This window comes from Peromyscus eremicus, chromosome 8b (genome assembly GCF_949786415.1).
Source record: "Peromyscus eremicus chromosome 8b, PerEre_H2_v1, whole genome shotgun sequence".
NCBI lineage: Eukaryota > Metazoa > Chordata > Mammalia > Rodentia > Cricetidae > Peromyscus > Peromyscus eremicus.
The window spans coordinates 57,880,340-57,895,557 of record NC_081424.1 but is presented as its reverse complement, the minus strand read 5'-3'; positions in this window follow the sequence as shown (position 1 = coordinate 57,895,557).

Genomic DNA, 15,218 nt, shown 5'->3' with positions numbered 1-15,218 from the left:
GTCAGACAGAGATTCACTGGCCTTGTGCATCAGAGGGAGGGAGGAAGGGCTTGATTTAAGTGAATTTCAGAAACGTTCGTAGCCTAACCACATTCCCTGCCTGTCCCAATGTCAGCTCCCTGTGGGTACCAGTCACTCTCCAGCAAGTATCTTCCAATCTAGACAAGACAAATTGCCTTCCCTGTACTTTCTGGCCTACTGCATCTGTACTTTCTGATTCGCTTATCGCCACCCTGGAAAGGCTATAAAAAGCCTAATGGGCTCAAGGCCTTTGGTGCATCTGGAAAAGAACCTTCCATACACAAAATTGAACAGGTCTCTTTAAAAGGCATCATGAGAGACAGAGAAGAGCGTTCAGTGCATAAAGCGCTTGCCACCCAAGTGTGAGGGCCAGATTTTGGATCCCAGGACCCATGTAAAGCCAAGCACATGTGTGCACACCTATGATCCCAGGGATGCCCTGGGAGATGGGAGGGTAGAGACAGGAGGATCCCTGGATCTGGTGCACAGCTATCCTGGTGTACAGAGCAACAGACAAGACATGTTCTGTCTCAAAACAGCGGGGGAGGTGAAGATCAACACTTGAGACTGTCCTCAGACCTCCGTGTGGGATCCATGAGCCATGAGCACGGTGGTACCCATGCACCTAGACTCACAGACAACACAGCAGTGTTCAAAATTGTCACGGGTCCTCAAGGCTGTCTTTCTGTGTGTCAACATGGGCTCCATTCTGCATGTCTTCCATCTTCACATGGTATCTGCTCCCATTTCAAAATCTTAGCCGCCCGCATGGGAAACAAGTTTTTAAAGGCTGTTTAACGAGCGGCTAGAACCCAATGGCTACGCCAGGTACACTTGATGTAGGAATGCAGGCCTTTGAAGACGCTTTGATGACTAAAAACCATGTCTGAGAAACTGAAAACCTTAGCCAAAATCCAAGAACACCAACTGACTTCTGCCCTTAGCAGAACATAAAGGTAGCAAGGAGTTAGAGGATGTGACATGAAGCAGGGAACAGGATCCCCTTCAAGAGACCCTTGGAGGTCACGCCGTGCTGCCGGGAAGGGCTCTCACTGCTCAGCAGCCGTCCCGTGCCCTTGAGCAGAAGGCATGGCATTGTCGGGTGAAGGAGGAACAGCACAGCCCTCCGCTAACCGGGGTGAGCCTCGTGTCTAAATGCTCCTGGGCTGCTTTTAAGGCTCCCACTGCTTCTCTTCCTGGCTTGGATCCTGCAGATAATTTATTTAAAAGACTTAATGGGTCCCTTATGGCTGGAATCCATTTTAATCTCTAAATTGACCACTCTTTTCAATTGAGCTTAAAAATGAAGAGGCCTGATGTTACAGACGGGAACTGTGAAGAGTCTCCTGATTATAAATGTAACGTATGCTGATAGATGACATTAGCTAAATCCAGAAAAAAACAAAACACCAAAATAAAGACCTCCAGCAGTCCGCTCACCTCTAGAGGAGCCCTCTTTTGACGTGGTCTATTTTCTTCTGGGTTTTACTGGTTAAATATCAATTTTGATGTCACGTAATTGGGTCTATTAATAAAAGTACGGTGAGGATTTTTACACTTAGTAATTTCATACCTCATAGTGTAAAATGTAGCAGGACATATCCATCAAAAATATATTATAGCCAGGCTTGGTGGCATGAGCCTTTAATCCCACCTACTGGAAAGGCTGAGACAAGAAGATTTTAGGTTCTGATCAACTTAGTGAGACCATGTTTCAAAATAAAGAATAAAAAGATGACTGGGAATATACCTTGTAGGTAGAACACTTGTCCAAAATATATGAGGCCCTAGGTTCAATTCTAGTACCACAGAGAAAAAAAAAAAAAAAAAAAAAAAAAAAAAAAAATATATATATATATATATATATATATATATATATATCTCAAAGACAAAACAAAGGATATTTTGCTAATCTTCCATGGGTAAATATGTTGTAGACTGTAACTCCTAAGTTGATAAAAAAATAGCAATAATATAATAATAGTCACCCTGAAGCCTTAACATTCATAACCACAGGAGTTGGGATGTGTGGGAGTGAGTTTCTTTCTTTTAAAAATAGCAAATGTATCTTTCTATTCAAACCCACTACCCAGCCAGGAGATGGTGGTGCACGCCTTTAATCCCAGCACTCGGGAGGCAGAGGCAGGCAGATCTCTGTGAGTTCGAGGCCAACCTGGGCTACAGAGTGAGTTCCAGGAAAGGCGCAAAGCTACACAGAGAAACCCTGTCTTGAAAAACCAAAAAAGAAAGAAAGAAAGAAAGAAAGAAAGAAAGAAAGAAAGAAAGAAAGAAGGAAGAAGAAAGAAAGAAAGAAAGAAAGAAAGAAAGAAAGAAAGAAAGAAAGAATCAAACCCACTACCTATCCCACCCCACCTCCCAATAAGCTCAGACCTAGTAGAATGGCTCTCAGGTCCCTACTACCCACCCCCCATCCTGAGCCAGAGGAGGCTGAGGAGGCTTGAACCTGCAGCAGGCCTTCCCAGTGGTGTGTCCTCCGGTCTGGCAACCTACACTGCTCCTTCTTACGTGGTTGGAGCAAGCCCAGGTCAACTCTCAAGGGGAACTTGATCTGAAAGACAGCCACTGTCATCTCCTCTATCTTTGTCCTCAGCGTAGGAGGTGGTGGACAACCTTCCCCATAGGGCTATCCCATGGGGAGTGGTGAGCTATGGCCAGCGTTCGTTCCTTTCAGGACATTCCTAGAAGCTGCTTTCTACAACCCCTGAGATGCAGAACCCATGCAAGACGCTGAGACAGGCTTCTATGGTCACCGTCAGGAGAGCAGCAATGAGTGGGCTGGGCGCCTCTAAGATGGACCCTCTGTCTCCCAAGAGCCACTTCTGGACCGATGACTTTGTAACTAACCAATCAGAGCAAGGCTGATTCTGGACCAGCCAATCACAACAGGCGCTACTCCCAGTTGCCACCAAGCCCAAAGGGAAGAAGTAGCTCTTTGAAAAAGGTTTCAATATTATTACTTAAGAATCCTTTACAATGGCCATTGATGACAAAAAGAAAAAGAAAAACCTTGTTTCCAGGAAGGTAGAAAATGCTGGGCGCCTGAAAAGAGCTGGGTCCTGTGATCTTGAAGGGTGAAAGTTCTAAATGAGTCTATCAAGAGCTCTGTTACCACCATCTAACTCTTAATTTGAAATGCAACTTGCACAGAATTTCCAAGCAAAGTCACCTGCAAAGACAAAAGCATCCTTCGTCCTTCACCCACAGGTCTAATCTTTTCTGCAAAACCCAAGATGCTCCAGCAGCTCAAATCAGACGGTGCACAATTAATGACCAGAAACTCCAATTTCATGTTAATTGGTTTTAATTACATTTTCTTCTATGCTTATCTACAGGGGCTGCTTGCCAGAGAACCTGCAATTTAATATTTGAATTCTCTACATCGTATCCATCCTCTTTGAAGTCGAATAATAAATCAAACCCTCACAAGGCACCTACCTGAACAGTCAGTCAGTCCACCAGGGAGAGAGAGGGAAGCTGGGAGGAAGAGAGAAAAGAGTGGACTCAGAGACAACCCTCTAAAGATGCAGCCCAAGAGGCCTGAGATTCACTTCAGATTACCAGGGCCTTAGTCAAATTTCTCAGTGCAACAAAAACAGAAAGCATTTGGCCCAAACATCCTGAGGCGACCACCACAATATGATTGGAGCATCTAAAAGCAAGGAACTGGAGGACTGGAATGAAGCTGCCTCCCTCTTCTAGCAAACTCTAAACGCCCTGCCTTTCACAGAAATAAGCACAACCCCTGTTCCTGGAAGCTGGGCAGCAGAAAAGTACTTGGCAAAGACCCAGGATGAGAGATGAGGGTCTTGTCAGGTCAGAGTCAAGGGCACAAGGGTCAGGAAATCATATTCTTTTCCTCCTGTCCCAAGACATTCCACAAGAGATCACACAATGGCTACTTTTGAGTGTCAGCTTGACTGGGTTAATAATGAGAAAAGTTACTAAAATGGACCACCAGCTGACAAAAGATGCTAGCTCCCGGCTCTAACATCCTAGAGGAGTCTCTGCTACACTTCATTTTTTTTGTAAATTTTTTGAAATTTCCACTTGTATCCATTTTGAGACAGGACCATGAAAAGCAACATCCGTTTTAAGTCTCTCCTGTAATGGAGAATGTTAACAGCCAATTTTCTCAAATGCTGACACCACTCAGCCTGTCTTCGGGACAAAAATACTCATCTTTGCTTCTAATCAAAGCCCTCACTCACGGTTTATATACATCCATTTTGTTTTATTGTATTTTCGAGAGTTCCATCAAGTCGGCCTCACCAGTTCTACGAGTTTTCCCTTGAGCACACAAGTAATGATTCTTAGAAGGCAACAGCTGTGGGCCGACAGAGCCGGTATATTTCTGTGGATGCTGCAGTTGTTCGGAAGGTCAGCCATCAAATGGGGCTCATTTTTCACTTGAGACAAAGGCGGTGCGAAGGTCTTTTCAATTTGTATGAAACTGGGCTGCTTTCGTAGGGGCAAAAACACACTCAGAAAGAAGCGCAGTCTTCTAAAAAAGAAATGTTAGATTTATGAGTTTTAAGATCCATGAACCATTGGTCAAGCGATTAAGGTTTTAATGAGACTTTGTAAAACACATGGTAAGTAGAAGTTATGGCTACTTTTTAGGGGCAAAAAGATTCCTGTTATTCTTGTGACATGAGGATCATTAGAATTAATATTAGGCCTGGAAAATTAAAGATGGAAGGTAGCCAAGGGCATAGGAGCCCGGATGATGACCAGCGGGTAAAGGGCTTGTCACACGAGCATGACCCACTTAAAAAGCTCAACATTGGGCGTGAGTCTGTCATCCTGCTGCTGGGGAGGCAGAGACAGGGGGATCCCTGGGGTTTCCTGGCCACTCAGCCTAGCCAATCAGCGAGCTCCAGGCTCAGTGAAGGACACTGGCTCAAAAAAATAAGTGGAGAGCCACCAAGGAAGACACCCGACATTAACTCTGACCTCCACACACATTCACATCCATGTGTACCCACACACATATGCACACAAACATGTGTAGGTACACACAAAAGAAGTAACCGAGAGGATAATAAAAAGATGCCATTTTTATTCAGGAAAATTCAAAGAAGTTGACTTTTCTCTCCAAATACAACATAAGGTCCCGGCGCAATGATGCCCATGACGCAATCAATGGCTGGTTGTGGACGCTCCTTCTTGTAAGGGGGGTGCAGTATGTTTGCCTGCCTCCCACTCTCCTACCATATATGCATATGTGTGTGTATGTATGTGTGTATGTGTATGTAAGTACATATGTGTATGTGTGTATGTATGTATAGGTATGTGTATATATGTATATATGCATACCTCCAGAGATGTTAACCTTCACTTCCTGGTGTGATTCAATTCAGAGCCTTCTCTGAGAAAACAATAATCATGGCACACACATGTGCAATCTTCAAAAAACATTGGTTTATGTAATCAGTTCTTTATAAAAATTGATCATTTTCCTCTATGTTGACTTCTCTCACCATGATAGTCTGGAACCTCTGGGTTAGCAGGCACAAAGCTCCTTTTTACCATCCTGCGGCACTGAAGGACAGCGAGTGTTTTTCCCAGTGCCTCACACACTGGATGTGAGACTCAGTTCCCCGCTCTGATTTCTGATGTGGACGTAACCATTCATACGTGGAAGGATGCTTGAGTTGTTTCATGTCCCTATGTTTAATAATAACACACTGACACTGAAAATTCACAGACAAGTCTTCGTAAGCACCTACTATTTTGTGAGCACACATTCTGTGTGATAAATAACTTTTAAAAAGCAGCTGGATGATAGTTTGATGTTCGTCTTCTTAAGGAATTGCTCGTGTTTCCTAAAATTGTGTCATTTTCACATTCCCACCACCATGCATGGCATTCCCACTTTCCCCAGATCTTCACCAAGACTGGGTGTGATTATTCTTTTTAAGAATGTTTGCATGTACGTGTATACAGCTGTTTAGATGTATGGGAACACATGGACTATCATGAGTGTGTGGAGATCAGAGGATCCATCCTTGCCCTCTGCCTTTTTTGAGATAGGTTCTCTTACCATTATGCTATGCACTCCAGCTAGCTTACCTGTGAGTTTCCAGGGAGTCTCCTGTCTCTACCTTGTATTTCACCACACAAGTGTCAAGATTGTAGACATGTTGCCCTTTGTCTGACTTTTACGTGAGTTCTAGGGATCCAAACATGGGTCACCAGACCTGCACAACAAGCATGTGGACCTGCCCAGCCATCTCCCTGCTCTGTGATTACTCTCCAGAAACCTTAGCCATTCTGACAGATGTGCAGTCTTGCCTCACTGTGGTGTTGATGTCACCTGCATAATGAGTCACACTATGGAGCATGGTGACATCTCAGGATGGCATGCTCCATGTCAATCAGGTTGTGTGGATCAACAGTGATTTCCATATCTGCTGCACATTTGTTGATTATTTTTGTCTACTTGTTTAATTAAGTTTGAGAAATAACTATTGAAACTTTTTTTGCTATAACTGTGGATTTGTAATTTTTCTTGTGTTTTTTTTTAATGATGTGTTTTGAGGCTCAAGTTTGAAGGTATAAACATTTATCCAAGTCCTTTTGACAAGCTATCCCCTTTGTTGACATCTCTTGCCTGGCTCGGGATGCCATCTGGGTTTGGTTTTGGTTGGACTGGGCTCAGGTTCCTGATTCTGCAGTGCTGGGATCGAAGCCATGTGCACACAAGGCAAGCACCACTCACTGCCTCTTAATGGAGGTGGTGGCCTGTTAACATTCAGTCACCCAGTACTGCCAAGCTCACTGGGTTCTACTTGTCATTTTCTACTTGTTTCCTATTGTTACAGTTTCCTCTTTCCCTTAGGGTTTTGTTTTTGATTGAGTCTCTTTCTTAGGACTATTTTATCTCTTTCGTTGTTCTTTTACTAAAAGTATTTATTATTTTATTCAAAGAGTTTCTTTAGGGTTTATATGGTTATCTTATTTTTTACGATCTATATTCAAGTAATATATTACTTCTTCACAGAGAGTGTTAAAAAAAAACTCACAAATAATATACCTTTAGTGTTTCCTCCCTGACTTTACACCAGTTTTTAAGTATATGCTTTTACTGTTCATGTTGTAAATTCTCATCTAAGATTTTACTCAGACTCTTGTATTCAGCTTATGCCTTCTCCTGGGTTCCTCGCCCCTTCGTGTGAGGCCACATTCCTCTCACTATCACGCACTATCCTCCAAGACAGGTTCCTCTCACATTTCTTGTGGGTGTCCTGAAGGTGAGTTCGTCTAAGTTTATCTGACTTTAGTTATTTTAGTTCACCTTCTTATATTTGTTTTAACTTCTTTTTGTTTGTTTTTTTGTGACTAGGTCTCTTTGTAGCCCAGGCTAGCCTTGGCATTTACAGTCTACAAGTTGTGCCTCTGTGCGTCCTGAGAAATCCCAGGTAGTGTTTTTATAACATAGTATTGCGGTCTCATTCATCAAAGCAATAGTAATTCTCTGCTGGGTGGAATGCCTGTTGTTATCTAGGCACCTGGCATTGAGAGAGAGGTGAGAAGAGGTGAGGGATTATAATAAATAATCATTTGCATAATGAACAAACAGCATGCATATTATTAGCCAATACAGCTATACCAAATACAGCAGACCTTACTGTTCAGTTCATTAAATAGCTATACGAGAGACCAAAAAAGTCTATTAACCTTCCCTGATGCTAATGAAAATCTGGAGAAGTAATTATTTTTGTGTTTAATGAGCAACAACATAAAAATCAGCCAAGCCCTCTCGTTGGGTCTAAACATTATCCCATGGTTGGTACAAAGTAAGAATGGCCAACGCCTACAAATGAGGTTTAAGGAGAGATGAGAGCCCCAAGGCAGTGGTGTTGGTAGAAAGGCATGGCACACGCTTCTGGGCAGCTTAAGCCTGGACACAAGCATCCAGCCAGTGGAAACACACCTCATTTTATATGGGGCATATTACATTGTTCTCACTCTAATCTTACATTCCCAGGAATCTTGCTCTGTATAGATAAATATATCTATTTTATAGATATACATAGATAATATACATAGATAGATGTATACACACACACACACACACACACACACACACACACACACACACACAGTCAGGAGCCCTATGAACACCTGTTCTCTGGTTAAGCTGTGTTTGTAAGTTTAAACTTTCAAATACTCTGTTTTATTATAACAGGGCACACCCCACAGTGCAATGACAGTTGAACAACAGAGATTATTTATTCCGTGAATATGTTAAAGGATGGGTCAGCATGGATGAGGGTGCAACTTTCCTTCGGCATTCGGAGGACTGTGCTGGGTCTGAAAAAGTAATAGAGATGAACAGCTATGATGACTAAGTTAATGAAAACTAACAGCCCTGAGAAAACGTTAGGATGTAAGTATATTTAACTCAGTGCATGCAAAGTGGGGTATAACTTCTTCACTGTCTTCAAAATACACCATGTGAGAAGAAGACATTTGTTCAATTGTGGAGTAAAATCATTTCTGTTCTATGAGACCAAACAGGCAAGATTGTGGGCAAAGAACACATAGACCTGAAGGGGTTGTCTACTGAGAACTTCCTCCAGACTCATAATGTACTAGTACAGCAGACAAAACATTAATGTAACCATAAATTAGAATGAGATATAACAACCAGATGGTGGTGGCGGACGCCTTTAATCCCAGCACTCAGGAGGCAGAGGCAGGCGGATCTCTATGAGTTTGACACCAGCCTGGTCTACAGAGCGAGATCCAGGACAGGTACCAAAACTACACAGAGAAACCCTGTCTCAGAAAAAAAAAAAAATGAGATATAACATGGTGTCATGTGTAAAAACTTAGGAGAAAAAGTGAATCCACTTTAAACAAATGTGTTGGCTCATGGCTGTAAAGCCAGCACTGGGGGAGCTGAGACAGGAGGATTTCTATATATTTGAGGCCAACATGGGCTACATGGTGAGTTCAAGGGCAGTCTTGCCTACCCAATGAGATCCCTCTCTCAAAACAACTACAAAACAACCTTGAATGAATACTCCAAGAAAACCAAGGGCAGGATCATTAGTAAGAAGGACCTCACTCCACTGGTCCTTCCCAAGCCACCTCCTACTCGACTTTCATGGCCATTTCCACCACTGTTAGCCCAAGAGTCCCCTGTGTGTTGGCCCAAACTAGCACTAGTGAGCTCTTTTATATGCTTGCTGACACAATATAGATTAGCTGAGTGTAGCTAGAGTTTTACTGCCTGGCACACAGTCAGGACAAATCTCTATCATCTACCTGCCAGTCCCACAACCACTCAGACCCGACCAAGTAAACACAGAGACTTATATTGCTTTCAAACTGTATGGCCGTGGCAGGCTTCTTGCTAACTGTTCTTATAGCTTAAATTAATCCATTTCCATTAATCTATACCTTGCCACATGGTTCGTGGCCTTACCGGCATCTTCACATGCTGTTTGTCATCGTGGCGGCTGGCAGTGTCTCTCTGACTCAGCCTTCCACTTCCCAGATTTATTCTCCTCCTTGTCCCGCCTATACTTCCTGCCTAGCCAATGGCCAATCAGTGTTTTATTGACTAATCAGCAACACATTTGCCATACAGAACATCCCACAGCAGCTGAGCATCTATTATACACCAAGATGTAGTGGGGGTGACTAGGGATACAATCAAGCCATCCACACACCACCCCTCTCTTCTTTTACTTCTTATGTTTACTGAAAAAAAAAAGGTCACACGCAGAGATGTCGGCAGAAGATGCCACAGAGACTGATGTACCTGGGGATGAAGCAAGACTTTCTGGTGGAGACTGGGCATGGAGGCTGGATAAGAAGCGTGTTGGGAGGCCCTAGAGCAGGTAGAGAGAACAGGCTGCAATGGAAAACCTTGGGGAGAAGTGCTAAGGCTGGCTGGGGAAGTATGTGCTGGACACTACGGGTCACACTAATGAGTCTGACATTTATCCTAAGCAAGCGTTTGGAGGGTTTGAAGCCGGAGAGGGAGATGGTGAGCTGCCTTTTGGAAAGACGAGCCCAGAGGCTCATGAGAACAGATCATCGGAGGAGGGGGATGCGGAGCTGTCCCACATAGGACATCAAGGACTGACTCTGTGGAACAGGTGAGAAATAAGCAAAATGAAGAACACCCAAAGGGACAGGAACTCCTGTCGTGGGGAGGGGAAACTTGCAATGTCATAGCCCATGAAGCAGGCAAGAAAGTGGAGAGGGTGTTAAGGTGGTCATGAGGTTCAAAAAGAGCCCTGACGGCCTGTGGGTGGGTGGGAGGTGAGGGCAGGAGGCATGCCCACTTTGTGGTGCTGGGCTGCAGTGATGGGTTCACAAGGGAGTCAATGTGAGTGAATGGAGCCATGTAGACTTGGCAGGAGAAACTGGCCCCTTGTTCTACCACAGAGAGGAGATAAACTCTAGACACATTCCCGGGGTGGCAGCAATGGAGCATCTATCTTCCTATGCCATGGCAGCCAGAAGAAAAAGGCAGGGACCCAGGAGCACGGACAGTCCACAGTACATGGGCCATGGCCACCAAGAGGGGATTCAGAGGTAGAGGGAGCCTTCCTCTATAGAAACTGAGACATTCTTATTGGTGGCCATGACAATGTTTTCCCAGAATCCCTCAGGGCCCCAGGTTAGCACACATCTATCCCCTGCCAACTGGGTGAAGGACAGTGAAACAAAAATAAATGTAACATCCTCTCTGTCTTTCAGACAAGAAAGAGGGCAGTCAAGTGGCACAACTCAATGGCAATGTTTAAAGCGTTGAGGAGCGAGAGTTCTTCAGCAGAACCTGCTGACAGAGCCGAGCTGTGAAAGCAGAGACCAAGCAAATGAGCAGAGTGGAGGGGGATGAGGGGTGCCACTGTGCCGGGAGGTAAAGCATGACCTGGCTCTCGGGTTGGTAGATAACAGTGGAGGAGAAAGCAGGGGTGGAGTGCAATCCCTGGTTAAGGAGGAACTGGAGGAATTTCAAAACGGAAATAATACATTCAGTTGTACATTTCTCAGACATCACCGGAACTCTGTCTTTGGACAGTAGAACATAAGGATATTTATTGGGTGTAGATGTAGCAGACTGAAAATATGGCAAAGGCCCTCTTATCACTGACAATGACCATCAAGAGATACTATAAAGTAACTATTCTTAGAAATTCATTTTTTAAAAGTACTCAGTGGATGTATTAGCTAAATGCACATTACTGTAATTAAATACCCCAGGCTGGACACTTAGGAAGAAAAGAGGTTTATTAAGCCAACAATTTTGGAAGCTGGTGAGGGCCATTTTGCTACATGGTCTTATAGGGAGAGCAGGCTTCTAAATAGCAAGGGCATGCGTGAGATCACCAGACAGGAAGCCAGAGGGGACAGAGATTCCCAAGGGAACACCGTGATCCCTTCACGAAGCACAATCAACGTCAAGACAACAAACAATATGTACACATGCTTTAAACATCTAGAGGTTCCAAAGCAGGAGGGATGGAAAATTCACCTTCAGAGTTGGGGGTGGGGCTCTGTTGGTAGAGTGTTTGCCTAGCAGCCAGGAAGCCCTGTTTGGTCCCCAGCACCGCATAAGCAGGTATGCACCTGCATGCCTGTGATCCTAGTGCTTGGGAGGTGGAAGTGAGAGGATCGGAAGGTCAAGGTCATCCTCATCTACATAGTGAATGTGAAGTTAGTCTGGGCTTCAAGAGACCTAGAAAGAAAGAAGACTTGGACAGAGGGAGGGAGGGAGGGAGGGAGGGAGGGAGGGAGGGAGGGACTGACTTCCTCTGTCCTTTTACTCCTAAACCCCTGTTGCTCCCAGTTTTTTATGAATCATTTCTGGTTGCTCCCATCTTAATAAATAGTTCCTTACGCAGATGGTAATAAGGTAAACATTCTGCTTTGTTGCCATTTCCACACAATATTTCTTCAGGGTGCTTCCTGTCAGTGTCTCCTTCGTCATAACAGATGCTTTTCCCCTTCCATGATGCATCATACTTTATGGAACCAGCTCCCTGCTTTCCCACTGTGGATCTGGAGTCAGAATACCCTCGGCTGCCATGAAAAGCGCTCTGCTAAGCTCATGGCTTGATCTGCCAGAATGCGTGGGAAATGGGTGGCTGGAAGTCTGAGCGTTGAACTATTAGTCCACAGGACAGTGTGCATCGCCCTTTTTTCACAGAATTTCCCCCACTTATTCTTCATATAAGTTGTAAAAATATAAACTCCCCCAAAGCAGTTCATGTCTATCTCTCCCTGACACTATAAAAATCTCATGAGACAAGTTTTTAGTTATTATCAAATTTCAGTAGAAAATGTTATGCCATCTCAAATTTAATAGGAATATTTCTTCTTAGGAGTAAGGTCAAGTGTCTTTCCTTTGGAGTCGTCTGACTGCTGTGTTCACTGGACAGATCGCATCTCCGGATCCTTTGCCAACAGACTGTTGATAGGCAATTTAGTTACTTTTCTGTGGCCATGACAAAAACAAAGAAAACTACCCAAAGAAATGCAAGGAAGGAAGTGGTTGTACTGTCTTACGGTTCAAGGGTGTAGTCCGCCACAGCAGAGAAGTTCAGGCACAAGAACCTGAAGAGGAAGGTCACATGACAGTCACACTCGAAAGCAGCGTAAGGAACACATTTGCTCGGCTCACTTTCTGCTTTTCATTTCGTCCAGGATCCCAGCCCAGGGAATGGTGCCACTCAGGGTGGTTGTGTCTTCCCAAGATAGTGATGTTAGCCTAGACAACCCCTCATGAGTGTACCTGGAGATTGTTTCTTGGGCAATTCTGGATTCTGTCAAGTTGACCAGTGACACTAACCATTATAGTAACATTTATCAATGCATGGAAGCTCTTTATGTATTAAGAATTAAGTTATTTGAACAGTGAGCTCCCATGCTACATATACACATAGATACATAGATACAAATTTATATATAATATATATACATATGTATATATAATATGTATAACATATATGTGATGGTTCTAGGGATTGAACCCAGGGCTTCACACATGCTGAGCATAACATGGAAATTTCAAAATCATCTTTTCTTGTTTGTTTTTGAATCTTTACTGAAGTTTCATAAAATGTGTAAATTGATTAAAGAACTAAAATGATAATATTGAGGTTCTTGTTTGTACAAAACTTACTTTCTGCCTTTTAGTTGGACTTGGTTCTTGATGCCGCACGTGAGCGGCTCTTGTGAGAACTGTGTGTCCAACTTTCTCAGCTGCCATCGCAAGTGAGACCTCCCCGTGTTGCTGGCTGGTTTTGTTTATGAACATCATTTTTTTTCTGTGCCTGTTAATTTTGTACCCAGCAACTTATCCCCAGTTTTTCTGTTGGCTCTCTGACCAACTGCATCCGTCCTAAAAGAGTATCTCCACTCTACCTTCCCCTCCCCCTTTCTCCCCACTTCCTCCTCCTCCCTCTCTCCATTCCCCTCTCCCTCCACTTCTCTTTGCTCAATAATTTTGTTCAGCACCTCTGAAATACTGCAAAGTCACAGTGGCAATAGGATGATGTGTACTTTTATTGTATATGAAACATACCTGGCAGTCACTTGCTGCCTTTGGGGATAGTAGCACTAAATGGAATTTGTATTAACCCTTGATTATTCCTTCAGTTAATAAGGAACAGTAGATATGAGCAAATGTCATTCTTCTGGTGATTTATTGGAATTATAAGCCACCTTGGTCTTCTTAATATTCTTGTGGGGGGAGATGGGTGTTTTGTTTTGTTTTGTTTTGTTTTGTTTTGTTTTGTTTTGAGATGAAGTGTCTCCATGTAGCCCTGGATGGCCTAGAACTCGCTATGAAGACAAAGCTGGTCTGGAGCTTACATAGATCTGTTTGTCTCTGCCTCTTGGGTGCTAGAATCAAAAGCATGCGCCTCCTTTCCCAGGCAGTCTTCCTAATGTTAAACTATCCTTGGATTTCCAAAGTTAGCTCCATGTAACTTTTTTCAGGTTTTTTGTTTTGGTTTGGGTTTGTGGGTTGTTTTTTTTAGCTGCTGGGTTTTTTTGAGAATATGTATATAAAATTGTTGGAACTGTGTTCTCCACCTGTGGACTGTCTGGCCAAAGTTGGTGAAATGATACTGAATTTATGAAATTTAACCATCCTTTTCCTTTTCTGCCCTCTGGATAGGTCAATAAAGTTGGAACTGTGTGTCGCATAAGTGTTTGTAGAGTTTCCTCGTTGGGCCTTGGGCTTTTCCCAAAAGGTAACTCCTGACAGCTTTCTGTGTCTCACCCCAAATCTGATCTCATTATTTGGGGTCCAGTTTTGGTAAATCCCTGTTCTAGCATCTAAAATACTTACACAGAATGAGGAGCAGCTGGCAGAATCCAGCTCCTCACCTGTAGTCATCATGGCCTTACACGTCTATGCTATCCACTGACTTACATGTTCCCAGCCGCTCATCTGTGTTCTCACTTCTACATCCCCAAGACCTTCTCCTTCCCTTCCCCCTTCCTGATCCTGTCATCCTTCTGTGTCCTGAGTCACGTCCCTCCTCTTCCTCTACTCCTCTCAGTGAGCATGCCCACAGCTGTGACAACTTACCAAGTCTCGAATCCCCATGGCCATCCTTATTCTCAGGGACCCTGTGTTTATTCTCCCTTCTGCTCATTAGGAGCTCGAAGAGACTATTTTGTTACTAACGGGATATTTTTATCACCATTTTATTCGTTTACAAGAGGTGTGTATTGTTTGTTTTGAATTCTTACTTCAGTTCATTGTAATCAAAAATGGCTGGTGCTTTCCTAAATTAGTGTGATTTTCTTTGCCGTGTGTGTGTGTGTGTGTGTGTGTGTGTGTGTGTGTGTGTGTATTTTAGTGATATCTGAAGATAAATAGAAAAATAGAGAAAGAGAGAGAGACTGCCTTCTTAGGGTACAGTATCAATTTATCTTAATCCGATATTCCCTATGAAATATGTTAATTCTGCTTGATGGATCTGCGCCGCCTTAAGAGGCTGAATTCTTCCTCCACACCCAGTCATTCACCGCCAACTCTCCGTGCTGTTTGCCTGTGTCCTCCGGCCTTCACTCCTCTGAGCACTGAGTTACTGTGTGCAGAGACTCACGACCTCTTCATCCTCTCCGCTACTGAAGTGCTCATCTTCACCTTGTTTAATGACACGGCCCCAATTTATGGAATAAAATCATGGCCT